The sequence below is a fragment of the Centruroides sculpturatus genome, unplaced genomic scaffold, assembly GCF_000671375.1.
Source record: "Centruroides sculpturatus isolate CEXI.00-Female unplaced genomic scaffold, Cexi_2.0 scaffold1001, whole genome shotgun sequence".
Lineage (NCBI taxonomy): Eukaryota > Metazoa > Arthropoda > Arachnida > Scorpiones > Buthidae > Centruroides > Centruroides sculpturatus.
In genome coordinates, this window is record NW_019385336.1 from 39,807 (window position 1) to 51,275 (window position 11,469).

The 11,469-nt window shown below is 32.8% G+C and overlaps 1 pseudogene; it reads right to left on the reverse strand.

Annotated features, from left to right (window-relative positions):
- Window positions 1-671: 671 nt before the first annotated feature.
- LOC111637791 lies at window positions 672-2,923 on the reverse strand (annotated as a pseudogene).
- Between the last annotated feature and the right edge of the window lie 8,546 nt (window positions 2,924-11,469).

Sequence of the window (11,469 nt, forward strand, 5' to 3'; positions counted from 1 at the left end):
AATATCATATTTATATAGAATTAATTGAATATACAAAATGTATAAGTTTATTGACAACATACAACTGAGCAGTTTCTCAGTTCCTTTATTAACCTTGCCTTTATTATTGACCTAGATTTTTTTAATTATTAACCAAAAGGAGGTCAATGTAGTTATATATTTGGTATGAATATGGTTGAAATTTAGTATGAGGTATTGGTTATGTTTTATTGTTTTATCTATAATTATTAAGATATTAATAAACAACATTAAAAAGCTTAAAACTGTTTATAAGAGAAAAAATATTTAGCATTGTGTAAAAACTAATTTCTCATTTTTCAGATTATTGATATGTTCTACTTCTATGTATTACAATCAGGGGCGCCGCTAGCTGTTTGAACGCCCGTGTGCAATACCGATTATGCCGCCCCGTTTAAGTACGACTACCTGCGCTGAGCTTGCCAGAAAGGCTCTTTAGTGTTGTCTCAAAAAAATGTGAAAAAAGAAAAGAAATACTTTACAAAAAGAACTATTTATTATTACTAAGTTATTTTTGTTTACTTAAGTGTAAAACCATAAAAATATTTATCTATAGAAATTGAACTCTTGCCTTCATGTTTGCGAAATCTGTTATCAATTTTCTTGTATCCAAGCTGTCTAATATTTCATTTTCAATTGAAACTATAGCTATAAACTAAATTACTTAGTATTTGCTGGTGCATTGTTGATCTTAAATAGTTTTTTATAATTTTTAACTTTGAAAAGGACCTTTCACCAAGTGCAACTGAAACCGGCAATGTAAGTAATATTCTTACTGCTATTGCTGTGTACGGAAATGTTGAAACTAAATCATTAGTAAAAAGATATTGTAATGGGGTTTGTGGATCGTTAGACTGGTTTTCTGGAAAATGCAACTTTAAAGTATTGATTTCATTAAACAAATCAATACCGTCAATATCTGTTTCGCTACTTGAATCGTCTTTAAGCTTCAGATTTAAATCCTAACCAAGTTAAAATATCATTAATTATACTTAGACCCATGTCAGAAGAATTATTAACAAAATAATTGCAATTTGATATGCGAAAGAACTGTTCGAATGCGTACAAGTACAAATTGAGAAGGAAGCTCTGTGGGGATTTCCCTATTTTCGCCAAACCTGTCAACTTCTGTCATAGACAACGAGCTAGGGTTGCCAACTCAAAAAAATAAAAGTAGCTAAAAGCAAACAAAGAACTCTCTAAAAATAGCTAAAAAAATTTTCAAAATTCCCTGAAAAAATGGCTAAACAAAAAATAAAAACCTACCTTTAATTAATCTATTTTTAACTTAATTCAAAAAGTCCATTCGTCGCTAAATTCCATTACTTCTTCAATTTCTTCATTGTGTTCAAAAGATGGTCCTGCTTCAAACTGTAAATGTTGATATGATTTCATAGTGCCTATTTTTCGAATGACATTTGCTGGCAATTCATAATCATAGCGGCATTTCCCTAATCTTTTCAAACCATATCTAATCGTTAATATGCTACTGAATGAAATAATATTCAATCTATTCCGCAGTTTGGTCTTAACAATATTCATCTGATTAAATAAACGCTCTACTTTGCGTTTGAGTGAGGTAATAAAAGAATTTTTAAAACAAAATTGACCAAGTCTTTAGAGGAATTTTCTCTGGCAGCATCTCGGTATTGAGCTACCTCCGTCCACAGGTTTATCGTGCTGGAAGTTTCTTTCCACTGAATTGTATGGATTTTCCTCCATTGAAAGTCAATGCGAGTTAATATTGCATCATCAGTGAGAAACATTTTCGCAAAGTTTATTATATCACTTTTAATTGGGTTGAGGTATTGGTCAATACTTAGTGACGTCATGGTTTTCAATATTGATATACTGTATTGTCAGGTAACCTTTGCCGAAGTTGTTTTATAAGAGACAAAAGGAAGGCAATGCAGCGACTACGAATATTTTTCTTTTTTTTATCTAACAGTGCAGAATTGTTTATTTCAGTTTCAAACTGATAACCCAAATATGGATTGAGTGCTAAATGGTTTTCAATTACTACTTCATTTGTTATTTTTGTTCCTGGAATAACAATCTTAGAACAACAAGATTCTATTAAATTTAGCAAGTCCTGTAGCAACTTCGTAGGATTATTATTCTCAGATTCAAATATTTTATTTAATTTCTGAACTTCATCAAGTACAGGTTTAAGAAATAAAAGAAATAAGAAATTTCTTTGATCATGAAACATTGAGAACAAAATTTCTGCCGTATAACATCTTTCGTTTGTTCTGGCCAAATTAAAATTTACCTTTAAATCATTCCATTGTCTCAAAATTCTATCAATAGCGGTCTGAATTGACATCCAACGAGTCTCACTACTTTGTACTAATTTCAATGGTTCATTTCCATCACTCATCAAAGAATAGAGTTCCTTGTATTTGGATTGTCTAATCGCAGAATGAGAAAACCAACTAAATGTTTCTTTAATAAGAAATTCTATATTTCTTGGAAGGCCTTCTTTTGTAGGTGGGAAATCGTTAATTGTAATGAATGACAGAGGCAACGTACCAGAATCAAAGCAGGTACTTCGGCTTTGAGTTTAGCATATACACCATTATTGATTCCTATTATTACAGAAGCGTTATCTGTTCCAATTGCAACGAGTTTATGCAAATCCAAGGCATTATTTCTCAAGGAAAATTTAATTGCTTCACAAATTGCATCAGTATTGCACTCTTTTAAGTGGTACTAAATGTAAAAAAGTTGTAGTTATGCATTTTCTATTTTGAGAGTAATATCTAATTACAATACCTAAAAGGTTGGAAACTGAAATGTCATTACTTTCGTCAATTAGTAAACTATAGTTGCTATCACCTATATCAACTATTAAATTTTCTTTAAAATGTGCTGCTAAAACATTTGAAATTATGGCTGAACATTTTGTTCATCCAAGAGTCAGATTATTACAACTTTTGCTATCTGAAAAATTTGTTGTACAGAATTTAGTTAGTTTGTCTACATGACTAATAGGACAACTTTCTGCTATAAAAAGCGCCATATTTCCCTCTGTTCTATGAACATTTGAACTTTTCATAAATGGAAGAATATTTGCACTCCGCTGAATGCTAAACGATGGCTCGGCTTTTATATTTTTGAGTTTTCCTATGCTTTTGTAAATCACTTACTTTTGCTATCAAAATGCAGTTAAAATATTTACAGCGACACTTTGTATTTTCTCCTTCTATTTTCTGCAACCAGTTTTTAAACCTATCGTCACGAAGCCATTCCATTCTATTCGAAATTTTTGAGTGTATTTTCTTTCATTTGACATTTTCACTGATGTCAGGTTAATAAATAATAAATTGCAATACCAATAAATAATAGTAAATAATATTATCACAAAATGACACTATGTTAATGCACTTGGTTACTCACGATGCAAGATAGGTAACTTATATAAGGATTCCGAAATTTTGAATGCAACAACGATCACTGTTAATTTTCTTAAAAAGTTTGATAAACTACAGTATTTGAATCAGGATTGGACCTGTTACAGATAGTCGCGACGATAATACCCACTAAGCTCCGTCCCCTTTAAAAATATTTACCATATTTGGTCATGATATGAAAACTTGAGCTCTGATTAGTGTTGCCACTTATTAAAAATAAGATTTGCGACTCATGCACATAATTATTGCACATTAAAGATAATATAAATTAATAAATTTATTAAATTTTTTGATTTCGTGGAAAATCTCTAAAATGTAGCTAAATTTACTAAAATATCTCTAAGAAAAATCTCCGTCGCTAAATTTCAAAAAAAGGTGCTAACTAAAGCAAAAACTCGCCAAATATAGCGACTTTTTCGCTAAATTGGAAACGCTAAGCACGACTATGGGTACTTGGCTTTCGGGCGCCGCCAGGTTCAACCTGCCAACAGACGTTTCGCATTGCATCTTAATTCTGATAAATGCCAATAGAGACGCTGTTAACGCTATAATATAAATAAGAATATAGTAATTGCGCGCCAGTCGGATTTTTTTCTCCACGTGACGACATTTCTTATGCTATAAGTAGAGTGGGTATTATGACAATGACTTTGAATATTACGTGACCGATCGCTCGATTTGCCGCCCGCGTGTGGTGCACGCGTTGCACGCCCGCTTACGGCGGGCCTGATTACAATAATATATTCACTTCATATTCTTTTGGAACTACCATACTTAAGCATCAAAAACAATGTTCTGTTAGAAGATTTTTTATTAAAGCATTGCTTTTGAAGTTTATTTTACTAAGTGATTCTTTTATGCCACTGTTTAACTTACATCTGAGCAAAAATGTTCTTGTTTAAACAATAATAAAACAATTAAATCAAAAACTTGTAATGCATGTGACTAATTTGGTAATGCAATCATATAAATTATAAAGTATTTATTATTTAGTATTTATTTATTAGTAAAGTATTTATTGTGAATGATTTGAACATGACTACATAAGTATGGAAATAAACAAACTCAAGATGCATTTTGGACTATTTTCTGATAGAAAATAGTCCATCACCAGTTGGTATTAACTAAATGTTTTAGTATATTTAATTAAAATTATACAAGATAAAGATAAACCTAAAACTTTTGTAATACTGTAGTTTCAAATGTGGTTAATAAATCATTTTGAAAGAGGATAGTCAACTTATGGCGATGGAAAAAATGATTTATTTTAGTCTTACAATTCAACTATCACTTTAATTGCTGCATAGATAATTATAACACACAGTGTTATGAAATAAAATTCTTTTTTAATCGTTAATAATCCATTTTGATAATTGTCAATTTATGTATTTTATTAATTAATGTAAAATGATATAATTTTATTATTATTTATGCTGTATGGAGAAGTTGCATTCCTAGAGAATCAGAACAAAATTTTCATTGCAATTATCTGTCATGCTTAGTAACAAGCAGAATTATGGTTAAGCTTTGTATGAATTTTTTGCATTTTACACACACTATTTTTATTTTTATTTTGTGGCAGTTTGAGTTATAGAAATGTCTTTTGTGGTATATACGGTATGTTTGTTTATATTAGAGCAGTGTTTCTCAACCTCTAACGAATCGTCCCCTTCAATGAAACCGTTACGTAGTATCGCCCCCTTCACTTCAAAATTCCGATGCCGAGGGCCAAGGCTAACGCCAAATTCGTACTGCATTGAACAGACTAGTGACTAGTATAATGTTATTTGTTTAATTATTGAACGATATAACGAATAAAATATCTAATTATTCTTAATATAATGTTTTACTATATCGCCCAGAAAATTGTTTTTCGCCCCCAAAATATAAANGTATAATGTTATTTGTTTAATTATTGAACGATATAACGAATAAAATATCTAATTATTCTTAATATAATGTTTTACTATATCGCCCAGAAAATTGTTTTTCGCCCCCAAAATATAAATTGTTACAAATCGCCCCCTCAACATGGAAAAACGCCCACGTGGGGGCGATATCGCCCCCGTTGAGAAACACTGTATTAGAGAATAGCTTTTAAAACTAATTAAAATAATGGAAATGAAGTTTATATTTATATACACAAAAACTTCTTTTACGTAACTTTAATTAGATGTAGCCATTTTTCTATATCATTCATGCCAAAAAATAAGAAATTATCAAGTAATTACAATACCAAACATATTAATGTAGCGTTATTTCTCACATATTTTCTGTTAACAGAATAGTTTACAAATAATTTAACATAAGAAAAAAGAAAAATTCAAACAAATAGTAATTCTTAATATGTAGTTTGGCTAAGATCCAGCAAGAGAAACCTGATAAAAATTTTTGTCACACCCATAAAAATAATATAAAACAGTTTCATTAAATTAAAGTTAGAAGCTTTTAAGTCAGAAAACTTCGAAAATTCAAATATTACCTAATTTCATGTGGCATGTTTTTAATCTTAAGTTTCTTGCATAAATTTGGAAAATTTCAAATAGGTTATAAAGGTTTAAATACCATGTATATAATTTTCAAATATATGTTCGACTTATTTTTACCATTTACCTTTGCACATGTAGGCTTCTGAACACTGGCTCAATTGTTGTTTTGAGCCAGTGTTCAGAAGCCTACATGTGCGAAGGTAAATGGTGTGCCGGGCTGTGAACGGCTCGCGTATTTGTAAAAACTAAGTGACTCGTACAACATGGAATTCATATAAAACGGAATTATCAACAGTGTTATAGGGGGGTCGACTTGTATTGTTATTAAAGATTATATAACAGTTTACCAATGCCCGAAACGTGTACAAACGAAAGAAACACGTATCAACTGAATAAAATTTAATTCTGTGATTTGCCAAGTGTCTGTATAAATACGATAAATAATATGTGTTTGGATTAGTTTACCAATATCTTCGTTTAGATTGTAATGCCAGCTTATACTGTAAATTTATTACATATTCTCGTATTTATAATTTATCGCACATTTCTATATACAGTATAAATAATACTTTCCAGGCTCTCTCTGTTTTTAAGTAACAGATGAAAAGTATGGCGATCGGTCGAAACATGAGCCCACAGATTTTTAATTTTGGATTCTGTGGACCTTGAAACGTAGAAAAATTCGGGTTTTTTTTTCTTTATGTATGTATGGATGTGTGTGGGGTGCACGATTTTGTTCACCCTCTTTGAAGCTTAATAACTCCTGTGCTCTTTGACGAAAATTTCTAAAATTTTGCAGGGAGGTTTGTATGTTACGGGGGATTGATGCATTTTGGTGATTTGGTGGAGAGATAAGTTAATAGTGTGCATCTCCAGTAGGGTTGTGTTTAATGACGATTTTACTTGTTATTAGCATTCTCGAATTTTTTATAAACCCCATCCCTACCCTCATTAAGCTTTTTGCTGTTTTATAATGTTAAAAGTATAAAAAGTTTTTTAAATAAAATATAACAACGAATCCGCCATCAAATATTGCCGGGAAAGTTAAGCAATTTAATTGCAGGATTTTTTTAATTAGTTGTTCGAGAAGTAGGCCTATATCAAGAATTCACGGTTCGTGCTTCCTTTAAAATAATTATATTTCATAACACTACAATTTATTCCTGGTATGTTAATATTATGGAAAACAAACCGACGATCGAATGGTTTTGCTATCGCTCCACTGATGCATTCTTCTTCGTTAAAATCAACACTCATAATGAGTTGCTTAGTAAAGCGCTTTAATACACGCAAACCAATGGCATAGCTCGTTTCATTTCAAACGAAATATGTCATTAGATTGCGTTTTGAACCAGAGTTGTGTTCAGTAACTCAGAATGCTAAAGGAGGATGCACACATGCGGCGCGGCAAGGAAAAGCGGCAGAATGACTTCACTTTCTCGCCGCAGAAGTCGATTTTGTGCCGCTTTTCTCGTGCCGCAACAGTTGGTTGAATTCTATCTTTTGCGGCGACCGCCGCCAAGACGCTTTTCTATCAGTCAATAACAGTTCGTCTGGTAGTCACGTGAGAAAATACAATCACGTGGTATTTTAATGTCGGAAAGTTCGATGCGGTTAGCGGTAGTAGTAGTAGTAGTAGTAGTAGTAAGACAGGTATCTTTGGTACAACCTGTGTTACGGAAAAAGGGGGAAGATGGGGTGGGGGTGAGAAAGGAAAGTGGATGAAAAGAAAAGGGTTGAGATCCATGGGCGTCCCGCGAAGGTGTTTTATAAGGAATGATCAGCAGAAAAAACAATAACTTTAACAGGAATGTCACAGAGGAATACAGATTGGGAGTGCCACGTTACAGATCGCAAACGTTAGCCGAGATAACTAACATCAGAAAACATCAGAATAAAGAGGAAAGAATAATAAACTTAACAATAATCATATATAATTTAATTCAAAGAACAAAACACAACCAAATCTTACTCGAAACAGTATTCTTTATCGAGAGACCTTAATCTTTCTCCATCCAAAAAAATATCTTTAATCCAAAATCTTCGACAAAGTCTTCTAGCTAAATAAAGCAAGCCATACAAAACAAAATTTGTAAACACGTGGATAATGGCAGTGTCGGTATCGTTCGCCATCTTGAATACTGAACGCATGCGCCGAAATGTAAGCGGATTGCTGCTTGTGTGGTTTTGCTGATGCCCGGCTAAGATGAGTTTTCGACACCGCTTTTCCTTGCCGTGCCGCATGTGTGCATCCTCCTTTAACAAGTAAAGCCTAGTTCACACTGAGCGCGATTCGCTGGCGAAAGCGAAAAACAGCGCGAATAACGTGACGTCGTTTCCGGCAAATTTTACCATTTCGCGAATCGCTTCGAAATTCGGAACTGTCGAACGTTTTCGCTAGCCAAAAAATTTCGCCATCAACAATATTCCCGTTAGTCACGTTATGTCACGTGGTTCTTGTTGTTTTCAAGCCGGTTACAGAAACTTTTTCACACAACAGAGTAAATGTTGTAATTACCGATTTTTAATATTCCTCTCACCCAGCATCGTTTTCTTTTTGACGTATCTTTCTTTCTCAATAAATAAACAAACGTGGTTAATGACGGAATATCGGAGGCGGCCATTTTGTTTTTCGAGATAACTTTTTCTCTCGCTTGCAAATAATTGGCTCCTTAAAATTCGCAATCGCTTTTCTCATTCGTTTTCGCTATTCGCACAGTGTAAACTAAGCTTAAGGAATGTAATTGGCTATGTAGGGCGGAGCGAAGAAGTTTTCTGAATATCCTTGAACGGTGTGCTGAGTTCAAGTTAGATTAATGGATGTAAAAATGGCAGATGACAAGAATAATCATTACAGGTATTGGTGCGATGAGATTTCGCACCAATACCACGCAAATAATATAATACCAAGAGTATTATATTATTTGCGAAAGTGTTATATTAATTATATTATTTTAGTGCGATTTTTGTGACTGCACACTGTTTACCAACTGCTGAATTCTTTGTTTAGTGCTACTCAAAGCAAATGCATGTCGGCACTGGCATCCAACTGATTTTGATGTTTATTTTTAATTATCAAAAGCACTGAGAATCCTTGCTCGCATAAATATGTGGTTGAAAATAAAGTTAGGTACTGTAAAGCAATTTCTCGAATTTTAGGGAAAGCAATAGCTTTTTGGCTCCAAAAATCTTTAAGATTAATTCCTGTCTCGAATGTATCCTTGAAGTTACTATCATGTTGCATTTCAATTAACTCTTCTTGTATTTCATCCGGCACCCCAGAAATGTTGACTATGAACGGATTGCAAATCAGTTTCCGAATACAGTGCCTTTATCCTTGCAGTCAGGAAAATAGCGATTGAATTTATTTTTCAAGCTTTGCAAATGGAATGGAATGTTCTTTTGTATTTGTCCTTTAATCTCGGCACACTGTCAACCAATAATTGGGTTCAATGTATCAAACGCAGAAAAATTCTCTCTTTCGGCTTTGCTGATCTATAGGTCAATTTTAGCGATAAACGCACTGATTTTATCTTCAAATGCAAATTTATTGCTAGTTCCTTCCAATTTCATATTTTCTGACCGCGCACCATACCCCAGCCCAGTCCACTATAGGCTCTAACCTTGACGTACTGCGCATTGTCATCAACTCGTCGTCATTTATTTAATAATTTTGGGATAACTTTGCGGACCACTTCGGATGCTTTTAAGGACCACCAGTGGTCCACGGACCACAGGTTAAGAACCATAGATTTAAAGAGATCGTTCTTTCCTCCCGCTCAATTGGCACTTGCTGTCCTTGGGTAGTGATTTAAAATGCTGTAGGTGCAGATGCTTTCGTGACAACTATAAGATTTTTTCTTCTACAAAATAAATTTGCATTTTCAACCGAAATGCGAAAGCCAAACAAAAAAAAAAAAAAATATTCTTCTAAGTATAGCAATTTGCAAACTAATAATCATGTATTGTTTTAAATCAGTAGTGCCCAGACTTCTGCCTTCGGCCTAATCCATCCACTCATACTAGCCCCTAGCAACATAACATTTTGTATACACCTCCACACCTTGGTCAATTGTCGCGCGAAGCATTTCGGTGGGATTGTAACGATTTTCTGCATATTCACAAACTCATTGTAACGGTAACCTGCATATCTGCGTTACTAATTTATGAACAGTGCTACGTAGAATATACAGTATGTATTTCATTGTATGTATTACAGAATGTGGCATAACTATTTTATATAATACTTACTATGAACATTATTTATTTAATTTTTCATTAAAGCCTGTTTACTTATTAAATTATGAAAATGTTGAATTGATGGAATAACGCAATGAAACATGGGAAATCTACTCGGGGAATGGCTCCTCCCGAAAGAACTTAGCCTACTATAGGAAACTGGTTCCTATTTAGGTATTACAGTAGGTCGCGCGAACCGACGACCATTATTCAAGATTTTTGTTCTAAATGTAAGCCTTTTGAGTAAAGATTTATGTTGGATTTTTCGTACTAAATGTAAAAGTTTCTATTTTAAAGATGTAAAATATAGTTTAATATTAAATAATGGTTTTTAAGTAAATTTTATCGTCCTTGATTTTCTAAAGGGTAGTATGGTGTGCAAAAGAGTAAAATGTCTAATAGCGATTGGATAATACGATTATTTTACAATATTATCCAATACAAAGTTATCTAGAGTAGAGGAGTAGGTGTGTATGTGCAGTAGCGTAAGTAGAAAAGGGCTCAGGGAATTCGCAAATGATCTAATTTTACGAAAAAGTCTTTAGCCTGTAGCCTACTGAATATGAAATTTATTAGCTTACAGAGATCGCAACTTTATATATATAAGACGAAGGGCCAATTTTTCAGCCTTTTTCGGAACAAAATTTGCATCTTATATGCCGGAAGATATGGTACTATGGAAATTTTTTATTATTGATATATTCAAAATAAAGGAGTACAACAAAAGATTACATAAGACATCAGTTATGTCGTATTTATTTAAACTTTTTGATACTTTATAAGTCCAACAAAAGCCTCTACGACTATCTTCAGTCTCAATAGCATTAAAGAGACGAGTTTCTCAGTGATTTCAGGAAGAATTATTTTTCCATCCTTTTTTTAAGGCTTCTTTTAGTCTTTTTTTTTTTTTTGCTAAAAATGCTTCGTTTACGTGCATTCTTCTTTTCGTTTCATCCGAAAGATAATTATATTGTGGTCTAGAAAATGTAGTAGTGAATGGATGTCTTTTTACACTAAGCAGCAACTATTATTTTGCAATATAAGAAGTATGCTTCTATTATTATCCTGTTGGAATATGTAGTCAGAAGATAAGCTTAATTTTTAAGCAAATGACAAAAAATTTGTTTTTAATCTATCCAGATATAAATATCTATGTATAATCCCATGGATAAATGTACTTTTCCAACTCCATTTGTCACCCAGACTATAACTGAAAATGATCCATTGATAGTCGGTAATACAAGGCTTCGTTTTCATCTCCTCGTTGGGTTTAAGCCATAGTATTATACGTGAAATTTATATTCATATGT